Raw genomic sequence first — 17,559 nt, 5'->3', positions numbered from 1 at the left:
GAATAACCCCATGCACCAGGACAGGCTGGGGGTTGGCCTGCTGGAAAGCAGCTCTGCAGAGAAGGCCCTGGGAGTGCTGGTAGACAACAAGTTAAGCATGAGGCAGCAGTGTGCCCTTGTGGCCAAGAAGGCCAATGGTATCCTGGGGTGCATTAGGCAGAGTGTTGCCAGCAGGTGGAGGGAGGTGATCCTGCCCCTCTCCTCAGCCCTGGTGAGGCCTCCCCTGGAGTCCTGTGTCCAGTTCTGGGCTCCCCAGTACAAGAGAGACATGGCACTACTGCAGAGAGTCCAGCGGAGGGCTACCAAGATGATGAGGGGACTGGAGTGTCTCTCCAATATGAGCAAAGGCTGAGAGAGCTGGGCCTGTTCAGCCTGGAGAAGAGAAGACTGAGAGGAGATCTCAACAATGTGTACAAGTATCTGAAGGGAGGGTGTCAAGAGGATGAGGCCAGCCTCTTCTCCGTGGTGCCCAGCGACAGGACAAGAGGCAACGGGCACAAACTGAACCCCAGGAAGTTCCGTCTGAACGTGAGGAAAAACTTTACTCTGAGGGTGACCGAGCACTGAACAGGTTGCCCAGAGAGGTCGTGCAGTCTCCTTCCCTGGAGATAGTCAAAACCCACCTGGACACGATCCTGCGCAATGTGCTCTAGCTGACCCTGCTTGAGCAGGGGGGGGTTGATCTCCCGAGGTCCCTTCCAATGGTCCCTTGGCCATTCTGTGATTCTGTGTGATTCTGTGATACAAAGCCACAGATTTAAGCCACAGATTAAGACTGCGAGAGCTGGGCCTGTTCAGTCTGGAGAAGAGAAGACTGAGAGGTGATCTGATCAACGTGTATAAATATCTGAAGGGGGAGTGTCAAGAGGATGAGGCCAGCCTCTTCTCCGTGGTGCCCAGCGACAGGACAAGAGGCAACGGGCACAAACTGAACCCCAGGAAGTTCCGTCTGAACCTGAGAAAAAACTTCTTCACTGTGAGGGTGACAGAGCATTGGAACAGGTTGCCCACAGAGGTAGTGGAGTCTCCTTCTCTGGAGATATTCAAAACCCGTCTGGATGTGATCCTGGGCAATCTGCTCTAGGTGACCCTGCTTGAGCAGGGAGGTTGGACTAGATGATCTCCAGAGGTCCCTTCCAACCTAAACGATTCTGTGATTCTGTGACTCTGTGATTTGAATCACTGTAGCCAGCAGCAGATGCAGTTGGCCTCAGCTAGTCTGAGCCCACGAAAAGAAAATAAAATGGTGAGCAGACAGTCATTCTTTATCTAAATAACAAAACTGGTAGCAAAAGTTACTGAAATATGGACAATTTACCATGAGGTAAGCTACACTGAGAACTCACTGTGCACCTACTGCTCCATGACAGTGGCTTTTGTGCAAGCTCTTACCTCCCAGGAAATGAAAGATAAACCAAAGTGAATTCTACCCCAGTGTGGGAGGCAGAGAGATAAATGACTTCTTGACCAGAAGGTACTAGGCAGTTACCACAAGTCCGTTGATACACCATAAGTGGTTCAGGATTCCTGCACCATATTCTCCTTTCTGTCACTGATCAATTTTGAGACATAAATAAATATTTTTCATCTGATAGGGAAGGACAGGGTATAGATTGATTACTGAAGTCTTATCTGAACTCCTCCTCTTAAGGATGAGCAATGATAAGAAATACAGCTTTGATACAGAGGTGTCCTTAGGTACCGTACCTAATTCACTTATTTAAAACTTCTTGAGCTGTGATTATGGTAGCTGAGAAATAAAATTTCCCATTCTTTGCAAACAGCAGAGAGAAGCAGGAGGCGTCCATTTCTCTAACTCTTCACAGGACTCCAGGTGTACATAGTACCAATGCATCCACATCACTGAGAACTGCCTCCATGTATCACAGATTAACTAACTAAGCATTTCTATCAATTCATCATCTGCTTGTTTACTTGGCAATTCCTTCTCTAAGGGATTCTTCAAGATAAGCATAGAGATTAAGACAAACTACAGACATTCCTTCTCAATATGCAAGAAAATACAATGTCTGCTCAAGTCTTTATGGAGATAATAATAGAAACAATAACTGTTATGTCAACCTGGCTTGAGGGAAGAGAGAATCATGAAAGAGGATGACAACAGAAGGCAATAAATTTTTGTTTGGCTTCTTCTGGGTTAGACTGAACAGATCTGCATTGAGGTGGCTGACTGGGTGAAACAGGCGACCTGGTAATCTGTACTTCCCCATCCTACTCAGGCATTACATGGCCATATATACCTCAGTTCATGGAACAATTCCTTTATGGTACATAAGAGGCCAGACGCACGGTTTAAGTGCAAAAGCTACAGAATTATTTGTAGGGAAGAAGCAGATTCTTCTGCAATTTCTCTGATCAAATTTTGAAACTGATACCATGGCTCAAACATCAATTTCTCTACACTGGCATTTAGGGAGCATGAACTGTCTGCTTTCCTGGAAATTTGGGCAGAGGAGCAGTATGGAGAAAGGAACAGCTAAAAGCAAATCAGGTTTTTAAATGTCTGTAACAGCAGCTTTGGTTGATTAAAGGAGTGTTCATGTTAATCGTATCTTGTGCTTAACGAACTAACACAAATTGCATCAAGCAGTAGCTCTTTTATGTAATATGCTTACTCATAATACAAATCTCTGACAAAAAATAAAGCGAAACAATCATCTGAGGCATTCCCTTCCTCCACTTCTATCATAGACAGTGGATGACTAAAAGTAACACAGTGTTTCAGAGCGGCCATTGAAACATTTACTAGAGAGCGCTACGTTCTTTCTTGTGATGAGGAGAAGGGCAATGCACGCTAGGGAATCAGAGAAAAATACAGACAAGAACTGTATAAGCTGTTTAAGAGCACCCATTTTATCAGCTTTTCTATATGCTTATTGTGAATCCTAGCTCTAGTGAGTGTCAGGAAGCAGCTTCATCTAACTAGCGAGTCCAGGGTTTTGTCCTAACCTCTCATCATTTCTAGTCTGTTTCTTGCCAGTCTATCCCTGGCTCTGGCTCATAGAATGAATTTGAATACATTTATTCCATTTCTCCATACCTTAGCTTCCATTTCTGCAACATTTAACTAGCTGAAATCACTGATATGTGTGGAGCACTTTGAAATCCCTGCATTTCAAAGAGACTAGCTTCTCTTATAAAAGATGACCAAATTTGTAAACGAATAAACCTAGGGTCAGATAACATATTGGAAAGATGTTTGCAAGAGATAATGGAGCATTCATTTCTAGAGCCATCAGAAGGCCAGGCACGGCCCTGTTGTAAACGGAAGGAACAGTCCATTTCTTTGGGCACTGGGTCAGTTTATAGAAAGGCTGACACACCCTGACAAAGAGAAAAAGTCTATTTTCCACTTCTCAAGGAAGGTTTCTCCAGTGCCATATCCTTCTGCTTCTTTTTCTGTTTTTTGTTTTGTTTTGGGTTTTTTTGCCTTTGATCTGATATAGTTCTGTAATCTATTACCATGTTCTACAGCTAAATAATCTGATCCTACAAGGATCAGGGAGCATTTCTGGTGCTTCTTGTTGCCTTTACACAGACCTTTTTTGTCAACCTGAGCTCTAACACCTTTGGCACTGGACAGTAGGTTTTTTTTTGGTTTTTTTTTTTGTCAGCTTTGCCTATGGCAAGGAAGCGTTAGTTTTCTAAAGTCGAAACAACTGGTCCACTTTTAAGGCCCATAGGGTGAAACAGAAAGATCTGTGATCTGCAAGGTCTGACTAGTTAACCTAATTGTCGCTAAACAGAATAAAACACAAGGAGCTAGTTCATTGTTTGAATAGCTAAGAATCTTTATTCTTCAGTATACCGTTGTGGATCTGCCTAAAAGGAATTACCCAAGGGCATTCTGGCTCTCAGTTTAGCCTCAAGACCAAAAGTAGCCAGTGGACAAGGACTATTAACAAACACCAAGCTACGCTGTCTCTGTTAGCTATCTATTCATCAATTTTTGCCTACTTTTGCTGATGAAACTGCACTAGCAATTAATGTTAAGTCCATTAGATAAACATGAGACTCCATTATCCATCATGACTTCTTTGCCTGGGAATATGAGAAGTGGCAGGACATGCTGGAATTTTGCTGTTTTCCTTGAGCTAAAATACTGGTCTTTTGGAAGCAACTTGATAGCTTGGAGGAGGAAGGGGGCGGATGCTGCCTTGAAGAGCCTTTTTCTTACAAATGCTTTGTATGTGCTTAGTGATGGAGGGCCATCCATAAGTCATGGCCATAGGACAGCCCTCCTGCATTAGTTTGGTGACGTCAGAGACCTGAAAATGCAGAGCGCGCCTCATTTTATCTAGTGTCCAAGAGCCCCCACGGAGGACCTTTCTTAACTGGGAACCTAAGCATCCGGCCTTCCAGTCAAAAGACTTCACTGCCGTATAAAAGCATTCAAGGGGAAGAAGAGCGCTCCCATCCTGCACGGCTGCTGTGTGGACCTGAAAGATATTCAGGGCTGAGCTAAGAAGGAGGTGCATGAACCCCTTCAGTAAAAATAGAATAGTCACTCAGAGGCAACTTGCTCCTACAGCTTCTGCAGTTTTGCCAAAGTCCTCATAATTTTTCCAAGCACTCCTACTGCACTGCAGGTCATTCGGTCTAGTTAATGGCTAAAAAAAACCCAGCTTCATGGCATCATAGTGCCATAGTGAGATCCCTCTGCTTGTTTCAGGGAGGATTTTTACAGTTATTTTCTTACTGAAAAAGAATAATATTGCATAATATTCCTAAATTTAAGGAATCTCTCTGCCAATTCAGTCCACCTAAGCCAATCCAAACTACCTATCCATACGCAGAGACATTCAGGAACCCACTTGAGAGCTGGAAAAGTGAGAAAGCAATAATTTTCTCATCTGAAAAGATGTTGCTGTGAACAAGGTTAGCTGAAACGATTCATCTCCACTGAACAGTGTTTTTACTCAGGGGTTTCCAAGATTGGGGACTGGACCACCTGGACACTGTAACATTTTTATCACGGCACTCCTTCATGTTTTGTTTTACTGTTGGCACTTGCCTCTTTCCTCTCCCTCCCTTTCAATTCTCACCGTTTTGGTAAACGATGCTGATTTATTTGGCCCTTCCACCCCCTTCTCCCTCCCCTCCTCTCCATTTAACTCTCCATAGGAAGACCGAATTTAAAGGACTGGAACTGCTTCTATGCTGGACAGGAGGGTTGTGCACTCAAAATTGGTTAGTGATTCAGAAGAGCTCAGATGCTATGGTAACAGAGGCCACAGAGGTTTTCAGACAGACACGATAGCTGTGAGTTTCTTTTCACCTCCCAGTCTATACACCTCCTTCAGCAAAGGCTGCCTTTGAATTTTGGTTTCAGGCAAACTCCAGTTTTAAGAGCAAATAGGTTCATACGACTACTTCTTGTGTATTCTGGGAGATTTTTTTTTGCTAGGTGCTACACCCAAGTTATCAGACATTGTAAATGCCAAAAGGTTTAATTTACCTCTCCATAAGCAAAATTGAGAATCTGATAAAATTTCAATTTTTTTTTTTATATGAACTGATTTTCTTCAAAATTAAGTCTAATGGGTAAATTCCACGTAGCCTGGAATTCCACTGGAAGCTCACTGCACAGCTACTATATGCATAAGCGTCTTTCATTCTGTACAGAACACACTCACACATCTTAAATGCTTTCACTGCTGTTTATGTGCATCAGAAGATTTTAAGAATGACTCTAAAGAAACTAAGACTTGGCTGAAAAAGGACAGCAGATCATAAGTCAGCCTATTTGTTCTGAACTTTTAACTGATAAGAAAGTTTGAACATTTAACCCCTTCCAGTGTCATTACCTGTTCAAGCTCCAAAGGAGATGCTCCACTGAAGGTGGTGATGACTTACAGTATTGTCAATATTATTTTCTATTCCCAGTCCTTATGCCTTGCAACAGTGTTTTCTAACTGGCTACTCTAGAGTGCACAAAGAACATTTTGTTGAGCTAATAACAAATTGAGTTTTCAAAGATCAGTCAAAATTCAAAGAGATTTGCAAGCAGAATAACAACTTTTTAAAAATGTTATCTTGAATTTCTCAACAAATAAATTAATCTACACATTTACTTAACTTTGCTAGGGACCTTCTGAGTCCCTCTGTTTTCTCAGGCTTCTTTGTAAATCCTTCTCATGTCAGTTTTGACAACATTCTCAGCCTAGCTGTTAACTGAATCCCTCTGAACTTCAGATACGCTCAGAACCTCAGTACTGAGTGAGTCTCTCAACTCTCCTCTGCAATGGGCTTAACGAAATCCTATATAAATCCCCAGCCCTCGGTGCTAAGCATTTCTCTAAGTATTTTGGACAAGAGCGAGTTAAAAATCCAGAGCTGAAATTCCAGTCTTGCATGTCTGCCATTGAGCAGATTGACTGCTTGGGATAATTCCCCTGAATTGAAATGCACTAACCCAGGGATGAACCTGCCTATGAGCCATACAGCACTGCGCACTGTAAATCTCTTGCTCTGGCTCCACAGTATTTATTTTCTGGGTTAGTGAAGCAAGGAGCAGCATCACATGTTCATGACACAAATATGTTGTAAGGCATCCTTATGTCTGACGGCCTGGTTGACTAGAATGGAGAGTTAGATATTAGCAGTTTTATGCAAAAGGAGAGGGAAAGCTCCATTTCCAGGAGAGAAGACATAATACTGAAATGATCCATCACACCTGATGTACTCAGATGACTTTATCAATGAGAGAGACAGGAAACGGGTTGCCTAGCTCACTGCATTTAAAGCAACACAGCTAGGAAGTAAATCTTCAGGCTATTGGATCCTCCTTTCTGGACCATATTTCTGCAAGGCTTGTACAAAATACTTCCTCGGGTTACTTGAATCACAGTACAATACACCTCTGATGACCTGAACAAAGGACATAGAGGGACAGAGAAAGAATAAATCTTGGAATAATACTAAATAACTAAAACAGAAAAATTTCCTATCACTTCACTGTGAGCTTCCTTGATAATATTTGCAAAGAAAAAAACCTACTATAGAATATCAGTAGCTATGGAGAACCTCTTAAGAGCTATAATTTTTCCCTTGTTCTTTTTGCTCCTTTAACCTCTGTGGCGATTCTGCTTAACTGAGAATGTTTAGTTGGATCAGAAAAATTACGCCAAACTATTTGGATTCTTTTTATAATGAAGTACACAAAGCAAAGTCAGCTTATTCATTATATTCAAAAAACAATTAAATGTTATCTCTCTCTGGTTCTTGTCCATCTCTTCATCTGCCAGGGTTATTTCTGAGATATCTTTCATCTTGTTATCTAAGCACCACTTAATAAGTAAGTCTAAGTCAATTAGTGCATCAGCCAGTCCCAGTCACTGAACTGACCTCAGCAGAGAACAAGGGTGGGTCAAATACGCTGATATGCAGAAGCAGGGCGGTACACTTTAACCCACTTACATTTTCACGAAGTGAATCTTGTCTGGACAGCTGATAAAGTGCTTTGGGATCCTTCAGGATGAAAGTTGCCATGGAACCCTGGGAAAACTGTCCTTGCTGCCTTGTGGTGCCTTACGTTCTTTTTAAAGTGATTTCCTGCTAAGTCTCTGATACTAAACAGAATTATATTGAGCGTCATTGCAAGATGACTCTAACATCTTTAATTCTTCACATTCTAATTCCTCACCTGCCATGTTTGTTGGCTGGTTTACAATGGCAGTCTGAGCTTAATTAGTTACAATGGCAGTCTGAGTTGGGACTCTGCCATCTGTGAGCATGACAAATTAGCAATCTGTAATGAAAATGACAACATTTCATCTTTTAGAACAGAATGGTTGACACCCACCATATTTAAATATTGAGTGACAGACCCCATAATCACACGGCAATTCCTATCTAACTACTCCGGGGTTCCTGTTCCACATCCTTCTATCCTGAGCCACGTCAAAATCATTCTATAAATTGATTTCTGATTGAATCTACTCTGACTGATATAACCATACCAAATTTTCACCTACATATCAGACTTCATTAAAGTCATGCTTAATGACTTCATTAAAGTCATGCATGATAAAATCATGCTTGACCAATCTGATAGCCTTCTATGACGGAATGACTGGCCGGGTAGATGAGGGCAGAGCAGTGGATGTTGTCTTTCTGGACTTCAGCAAGGCTTTTGACACTGTCTCCCATCACATCCTCCTAGGTAAGCTCAGGAAGTGTGGGCTAGATGAGTGGACGGTGAGGTGGCTTGAGAACTGGCTGGATGGCCGAGCTCAGAGGGTTGTGGTGAACGGCGCAGAGTCTAGTTGGAGGCCTGTGGTTAGTGGTGTCCCCCAGGGGTCAGTCCTGGGCCCAGTCTTGTTCAATATATTCATCAATGACCTGGAAGAAGGGACAGAGTGCACCCTCAGCAAGTTTGCTGATGATACTAAACTGGGAGGAGAGGCTAACACACCAGAAGACTGTGCTGTCATTCCGAGGGACCTGGACAGGCTGGAGAGGTGGGCGGAGAGGAACCTCACTAAGTTCAACAAAGGCAAGTGCAAGGTCCTGCACCTGGAGCAGAATAACCCCATGCACCAGGACAGGCTGGGGGTTGGCCTGCTGGAAAGCAGCTCTGCAGAGAAGGCCCTGGGAGTGCTGGTAGACAACAAGTTAAGCATGAGGCAGCAGTGTGCCCTTGTGGCCAAGAAGGCCAATGGTATCCTGGGGTGCATTAGGCAGAGTGTTGCCAGCAGGTGGAGGGAGGTGATCCTGCCCCTCTCCTCAGCCCTGGTGAGGCCTCCCCTGGAGTCCTGTGTCCAGTTCTGGGCTCCCCAGTACAAGAGAGACATGGCACTCCTGGAGAGAGTCCAGTGGAGGGCTACCAAGATGATTAGAGGGCTGGAGCACCTCTCCTAGGAAGAAAGACTGCAAGAGCTGGGCCTGTTCAGCCTGGAGAAGAGAAGACTGAGAGGCGATCTCAACAATGTGTACAAGTATCTGAAGGGGGAGTGTCAAGAGGATGAGGCCAGCCTCTTCTCCGTGGTGCCCAGCGACAGGACAAGAGGCAACGGGCACAAACTGAACCCCAGGAAGTTCCGTCTGAACCTGAGAAAAAACTTCTTCACTGTGAGGGTGACAGAGCATTGGAACAGGTTGCCCACAGAGGTAGTGGAGTCTCCTTCCCTGGAGATATTCAAAACCCGTCTGGATGTGATCCTGGGCAATCTGCTCTAGGTGACCCTGCTTGAGCAGGGAGGTTGGACTAGATGATCTCCAGAGGTCCCTTCCAACCTAAACGATTCTGTGATTCTGTGAAAGTTCAGTGTACCATGGGTCGAGACCCCTACAAGCAGGTTACAAACGTGGGTGCTGCCACAATAACTCAACCACGTCAATCTACCTTACATCTTCTTGCTGACAATGGCCAGGATTCAGAAACAAATGGAAGATAGTAGTAACAACAGGAAAGTATAGAATAAACTGTCCATGGGATAAGCATCTTCCTGAGTGCTGCCATTTGGATGCTCTCTGATAACCTAAGGTACAATACACATATGGTGACAAACTCCAAAAGAAGTCCTAGTCTCTCTACAGGGAGCAATGAACTGTCTAGCAGGACTCTGGTATGATATGGCTGGAACAGTAGGCTGTCAATAGTATCTGAAAATTGCTATTGGCTGCTCTCAAAAAGAGATGCTCTCTAGTCTAAGTGGGAATTGTTAAGCTCAGTATTATTGCCATCATTTATCCAACAAGGGAAAAGAATTACTAGGTTATGCAAAGGAGGCCTACAACAGTGTTCCCTTCTGTCTTTAAATCACGCGCATGTAATAGTTATACCTCCTTTTGGTTTGTCACCTCACTGGTTAGAGCTTCGGCTGGCGAGTTGGGAATTGTAAGATCTATTCAAGGCTCTGCCATTCAGGAACCAGGCCTTAGCCTCCACATAACTCTGTGCAAAAATGAGGACAATGCTTATCTCGGTCACAGGGGGTTGATGAGGATTCTTAATTTAGTTAAATAATTAGGACTAGATCTTTCCCTTTTGTACCACAGAGTTACATAGGCAGATAAGTCTGAAGTTACTATTTTCGTCAGCCCAAATCCTAAGCACTCCGCGACAAAACTTCACGTTGCACTAACATGCAAGGTCACTGGAGTTATGAGGCAGGGTATCAGGCCCTATGTTCAGCTCTGAGGCTGAGCAGTCCCAGGACTCTGCATGCACTGCCTGCAATCCATGCTGCTCTGTGTGTGGTGAGGTCCCATTCCCCTGCATCTGCCTTCAGTATTAATAATTCTGCTCCCTTGGCATGCCCTTCTCCAAGAATGGCTTGCTACTTCCTGAGCCTTTCTACTTTTCAGTTGAGAAAGTGTTACAGGAAACAATAAAGAAAGAGGTATTTGCAAACTTTAGTGTTTTCTGAGTTGCCCAGGCTCCCCCAGCACCAAGGTGTATGTGTGCAGATGCCTACATTTCCCCAGCGTTCCCTTCAGTGACTATGCTCAGCACTTTTCTAGCACGGAGCCAAGGATTATTCTAGTGGAATTACAAGAGATGAGGCAAGTCTGTCTCTGCAGAGAAAACAATTTCACAGAAGACTAAACTAAGTTAGGATGGGAAGCAGTGATACAAAGGCAGTGAAAAAGAAGCTGATCTCTCCTTGGCTTGCCAGAATGACGAGCCAATTAACATGGACCAGCATCCAGGGTATTTTTTAAAGGACAGAAAGGCATGGAAGCGTGAGGTGATTTGATTCCACATAACTTCCTTTGCCAGCTTAATTACCATTGTATCTTCAGCCATCCCCTTCCTGGGCACTTTATTCTTAATGCTGCTTTTCACTGGTCCCAGAGAAAGCTTACTCTGCTTAGATGAAGGAATGGGACGTCATCCAGAAAGCATGGCACATAGGTACCTGGGGAAGCAAAATTGGGAAGCCTGTGCATCTTGGTTACTAATTCTACAGATGATTTTGGATAAAAATGCACTTCATACTGAAGCAGACAAATGAGGGAAAGGATAGGCTTTGCTACGGTTTTGCCGAATGGAGATCAACAGGAAATCAGACAAACAAAGGTGGAAAACAAATAGTTGTATAAGAGGTACCAAGTATTTGCTCAAGTATTTGCCAAAAGAGACTGATCAAATATCCCGCTTCTATATTGCACAGATGACCTCTCAAAGCACAAGCTCTGAAAAGACTGAAGTCTTCTTTCTGGATTTCCAACTCAAGGGACGCATGACACCTATAGCCTAAATATAGAGGTAATTATGTACACCGTTTATTTTGGCCTAACTTAGCACCTGTGATTCAGAGGGCCTAAGACAGCAGCCTAAAGCTCTGCATTATTTGCTTTGCAAACACAGGAGGGAAGTAGCTGCAGGCCTTACTCATTCTTCAGAAAAATCCTGAGGCAAAACTCAGATCCTAGCACAACAGCCACTATAGCTCCGTGCAAGCTGGGTGCATCAATTTGGTCAGGGCAGTCAGCCCACAGCATGGTAATGTGTGTGCATCACAATTCTGAGCCTGCTTACACCTGACCAGGGACCATATTTCAACTGGCTGTACATTTATTTACTGGCTGTACAGTTATTGCAGATAACTACAAATACCCAGAGATTAAATTCTCAGCATCTAAGAACGCTTAAAAAAAAACCTTAAGTGAGTAAACTCCCTCCGTATCTGGAAGGGGAATCAATAGTGTTACAGGGTAGAAGACAGAGAAAGAAATGCACCTGTTCTCCATCTCCATTGCAGACATTACAGGCATGATTTACAGACATAAAGTTTGTATAAATGGGTGGAAAACTAGACCCAGGAGACTGAGTCTTACCTTATGTCTGTGTAAATTAGGAGTAACTCCAAAGAAATCAATGAAGTGTGAAACAAACGTTAAAAAAAAAAAGAAAAGAAAAGAAAAGAAAAAAACCCACAGGCTTCTGGTATTTGTTTTTTCTTTCTTCTTTCCTTAATCCTGTGAAGTGAAACACATTTGAAGGAGCACGTCACTTCTCTGGGGTTCACACTGCAATGATGTGAAGCGGGAACACTTTTCTTGTGTGTATACACAAAGCATAAAATAAAGCTTTGAAATGGAAAACCATGTAACAATTGATGGCCTACAATGACAGAGAGAGACCAGGAAATGGAAAAAAGGGGTCTGTGCTGGGGCCTTTGGCAGACATGTCTTCTCCTTGTATTGACTGTACCATACTCTGCCCAGTGAGATCCTTCCCTTTTCTACAAAGGGAAGGCAGTGCTACCTGGAGGACAGAGTGCAATTCGACATCTCAAGAGACCCGAGCCTTTTTAAAATTTCGGTCGTTGGCCTACTTGGTTCGTACAGGTAAAACCTTCCTGCGTTTCTCTACTTGGAAAATTGATCGTGATAACGATCCTGACCTTTATAAAGCTGTTCGCAGTAGGGGGACAGAACATTTAGCGTAAGAGCTTGGTAGTACCACCAAAATACAAATAATGGAAGTAACAACAAGACGTTTTGTTTTCCTCCCTTCCTGACCTTCCTCCCACACACCACTCATGCCAGACTCTCTCCTCGCTCTCAGCTCCTGCAGCTTATCAGTTTCTAGCCACAGACACTAACAACAACAAAAAAAACCCCACATATAATCTCTCTCTCTTCTCCCATCCCACCATGCTTTCACTGCAGGAGACAATGATCAGTATTTCAAACGTACATCTCCACCTCTCTCCCCGAGCTGTGACGCCCACTAGCAAAGAAAAGGTTGTGATGAGGCTCCAGTGCCATTACTCACAGGTGTGATTGATGATGACCGTGCTGGAGACTGGAAGAAGATTGGTTTCTGGGGCTGACTGATAAAGTCTATTATGCAGCATGAAACAGCTGGAAAGAAAAATAATAGACCATCTGATTCCTTCTAACAGTGAATGTTTAGTGAGAAAAAGCTTACTGTTTTTTTTTCCCCTGATTAATTTGTAGTTGAAAAAGCTTGCTCTTAGATATGACTGTCATTGTTTGACCAGTTTGTTAAGGCAATGGCACATTTCTGGGATACCACAGGAAGCCAAAAATATTCATTTCTGGGTTGGATTTAAATCAGACGATTATATCAGGCGAGTGACTTCTTCCCCATGCCCTCACCTGCACACAGATGTGCCGTTACCAGTATTGCTATTGCTGGAGCTCAAAATAAAGGTTACGCTCTCCGAATCTGTGTTTGTGCAAGGATTTCAGTCTTTGTATGTCATCGACTGTAGCTTTTCTTTGGAAAGAGGACAGAATTAAAGCCTAGAATCCATAACACATCCTCAGACTTTTGAAAACTTAAGATCTCAACTTAAATTTCCTCCTTGCTCTGCAGCTGTTTCTCACACATAAAATAGTGGAATAAAGACAGCTTCCAAACACTCAGTGCCTGTGGAAAAAGATAGTCGCCCAGGACTCTCCTCATGGGTCTGGCAAATTTAGCAGCAGTAGTCCAGACACCGGTGGGACACCTGCCTATATTAGAAAAACTTCCGATTATTCTAGAAGAAACCCTCCAAGCAGTCTCAGCACAGGAAGAGAAGAGGCCATGACGAATAAACACTGCATTCACACCTCATCTGTGCAGCCCTAAGGCAGAGATGTGCTCTGGTAAGAAAGCATGTTCCACGGCACCTTGTGAATGCTTAAATTATTTTATTCTCCTGCAATGTTATTCTGATGCCTCTCTTTTAATTAAAAAAAAAAAAAAAAAAAGAGTCTTGCTCTAACTATTTCAGCACTGCCTAGAAAGGACAGAGACATTCTTGAGTGATGACAGCATCTCTTTTCAGAGGTCCACTTTAGATAACCTTCTCAACATCAAATATTCGTCCAAACCACTTAGGTAAAAGGCTGCTTCCATAGGACTCGCAACCTCCTCAAAACACCAGCAGGGCTGGAGAGTTACGAGTTTTTACTGTTTTAGCCAATGATCGAATGGAGGCTCTCTCCCACCAACAAGGTCCATCCATCCCCTTCTTATAGGACGCAAGCTGGGACTACATAGTCCTGCCTGCTAATGGAAGTGGGGGGAGTCCCACCGGACCTGTCCCAACACACACTGATGCTACCACCCTGCCATCTAAACAGGGGTTCATGAACCAGGAGCTACTAAGAAAACAAGTAATAGAGGGGAACAGCACCAGTCAAGTGATGAGAAAGAACCCATTTATGGAGATCACTTTCTCTGACAGAAAAAAAAAAACCCAAGAATTAATGACTGCATGAGAGACAGATAACCCTGCAATTGAGTTTTTAGTGTGTTTTCATGTATATTTCATAGACCTGTTTGCTTTCTTGATGATGAAAGCTCTTTGATTATTCTTTATAATCTTCTTTTTGTAGGTTTTCCTAAGTGCCAGTTGCAGTCCTGATTTGAACTGTCAGGCTGGAGCACACGAGCTGCTCTTTCACAGCTAACAAAGATGCATTGAAAAGGGGACAATGGATGATCTTTTGACATTCTTTAAATTAGGGACAATAACATATGAGGTACTTTGATCTGACAATGGAGTCACCTGGACTGTCTGCAGAAAGGGAGCGGTCACTTTATGTAGCAGAGAAGCAAAAGTGATTACAGATGAAAACTGCAAATGTTGTTCTCTCTCTTTCAAGTTTACTTTTACAATGTAAAATTCTGCTGAGAAATCTTAACTGCACATACAAATATACAATTAAATAGTCCCTGTGTAGTACTACAAGTGATTCCTCATCTAACAATGACACTTGAAAGGTCTTCAATTGCTTTGTCAATATTCAGTTTGCTGGAGCTGATTCCAACTCAGACGTAGACTTGGCAATTACAAATGGAAACAAAATTTCCATTTTACCCCCGGAAAGGGTGAATTCTAAGCACATGGGAACTCAGTAGCTCTGCTGCACTCACAGCCTGAGAAATGCAAAAGCAGGAGGAATTAACAAAATCAACAAGAAACTAATCTCTTTAATCCTTAAAATTTTTAAACAAGTTTGAATAATTGATACAGTGTCAGAAGCAGCCTGAATCCATGGAGAGGAGATTAATAGTAAATGCGAAAGTTTCTCCCTCTCTGGGATGGGAAAGGATGGCACAATCATAAAACAAGTCCTCTGTACATGAAAGGTGGCACAAGATAGGTAAAATGCAGGTAGAATTGCTATTGTTGCTTCTTACTCCTGGATTTCAAGTACAACCTGACCACTGGTGCAGTGAGCAGAAAGGAGGCCTGGCAGCTCAGCCAATTTTGCTCTTACAGGAGATAGGAACTAGGAAGCATTATAAACAGAAGGAAAGAGCAAAGAAACTATCTGGAAAAAAATCTACATTAATAGCTTCCCTCTGCTACCCCGAGTTTTGTGGGCATTTAGGCTTGGCAGCATCCCACTTGTCCTCTCTCCTGCACTGCCCTGCTTCCAGCAGACAATTTTTGGCTCTCCTGCTTTGTGCAGCCTTTTGCCATTTGTCCGGCTGAGGAGCAACTGAGACACCCACCACGCTGGCATCCCCATGCAGCAAATCTGTTGACCGTGGCGTTTGGCCAACCACTGAGAGACAATCAAAGCCAATGGCTCTAGATTGCTGTGTGCTAGTTTCCCAGCGATGATCCTTCAACAAGATATGGTGCAGCCCTCTGAAGCCGGGCAGATAAGAGGAAATGCAGTTCATTAATCTTGCCTTGGGCAAGGCTGGCAACACGTTCAACCCATAATACAAAATGGCAGTTAGAACGGAAAATGGAGAGGACCTCAGATAGAGCATGTTCCACTGTGCTAAAGCTTCACTTTTCCAGTCACGTTAATTCAGACTAAGACAGACATTTACGTCCCCATCTACAAAGGTACTTAGATGCTCAAATGTTGCTGAAGTCAGCATCACTTTGGCACCTTTGCGAAACTGGGTCTTGAGCGTTATTCTTGCAAAATAACGGGATATGCTTGACGCTGAGAGGGTCATTGTTCATATCAAAGTCACTACGTTGTTCACTCTCTTACCAGTCATGACACTGCTCTGTCTTCATACATGGTCCTCTCTGCAGCTTCTCATGCAAGTCAAGAGCTGTGTGTTTGTCTCGCTGTTATCTCCCATCCAGAAGTAGGATCATTATCTTCAATATATCTACAAAAACAAGTAGTGCAAGATTACTCAGGAAATAACCAGCCTCTCTTCCATGATAGCTGGCAAAGCCAGGTCAGACTAGCAGTTATAAATGCAGCAGCAAAAGAAAAAGAAAGGAAACATCTATCATAGCAGAATCCCAGCCTGATGCTCAGGAGACGTGCTGCAGGTCTGTGCGAAGTGGATGGGTTTTGCTAGGACAATGGGTGGGAATGTATGAAGGGTAACGCTTCCCTTTTTAGATCCTGTAAACAGAGGTTTATTAACCTCCCACCGAGGCATCTAATAAGGATCACGTCAGAAAACAGAAGCAATGAGGAAATGAATAATTAATTAGTGTCTTATAGATGCATGATGATAATCAATACTACTTCGCACTAAAATAACAGTTGGCATCCAAAGATATATCGGAAAAAAAAAAGGTATTAAGTATTCATTCCTCAATGAACTAGTCTTTAGAAGCACTTCAGTATTACTACGTATTTTGTTCAGCTGACGTAGTTTTGGGGACACAGGGAGAAGAAAAGACTTGCCCAAGAACACACAGCTCACAAGTGACAGGATTGCAAAAATATCCCAAGCTCCTGTGCTCAAAGTCTCATGGTGGTTAATACCTAGAGGAGGCTATTAGGGTCAAACTACTTAACAAAGGCCATCAACTCTGTGATTCCTAGATCAAGCTAATTGTGCTTTCTGTAGTGCTGATCTCTTGAAAAAACTAAAGATGAGCGAAATGGTAGAGCAAGCCCTGTGTTAGGTCTAATGGTTGCGACAGACCATTCTGAAACGTGTCCCTCAAAACAGAATTTCTCTAGAGTTGGGAGGCAATGGCTGTGCTGCAATATCATATATTGCCTTCTTAGTCACAAAAGGGACGCAGCACAGACAACACAATAATGGCAGTATGGAGCAAGGCTGTTTGAGAGTGAGCTGGCAAACAGCCATTGATACCCAGTGGCAGTTTACGATCATAGGCAACCACTCTGGTATATTTGATTTAAAATAACATTCATGCTGCCAAATGCTGATTGACAGCCTCCTCCATTATGGAAAGCAATAGCTGGAGACCATGTGGTTCTTGCTGCTTACCATTCACCTCTGCCATAGGAGGCTGACAATACGCGCACAAGCTACCTTTGTGCCACTGGTCAAACCCGTTCCCAGGGCAGGCAGAAAACAACACAGAACCTGCAGCAGGTAACAGAGAGTGACGTCACTGGGAAAGTCACCAAACTGGCTCTGAGAAACTGGAAGGAGTTTTAAATTTTCCTGCAACAGCTGAGCAACGGTGCTTTCAGTATAGCTCTGCGCTTCCCCGAGGGTTCCTAAGAGACCATCTTGCACATACCCATTAAACACGCTGTTATTATAGATGGCAGGGAGATGGAGGATACTTGGCCCTAGGTTGAGAACACTATTATTTCCTCTTCATTAATATATTGAATGGCTTCTTACAAGCTGAAATATTGCAGAAAAAAAGT

The sequence above is a fragment of the Struthio camelus genome, chromosome 22 (genome assembly GCF_040807025.1).
Source record: "Struthio camelus isolate bStrCam1 chromosome 22, bStrCam1.hap1, whole genome shotgun sequence".
In the NCBI taxonomy this organism is placed as follows: domain Eukaryota; kingdom Metazoa; phylum Chordata; class Aves; order Struthioniformes; family Struthionidae; genus Struthio; species Struthio camelus.
The sequence above is the reverse complement of the archived record's forward strand: the minus strand, read 5'-3'. Positions refer to the sequence as shown.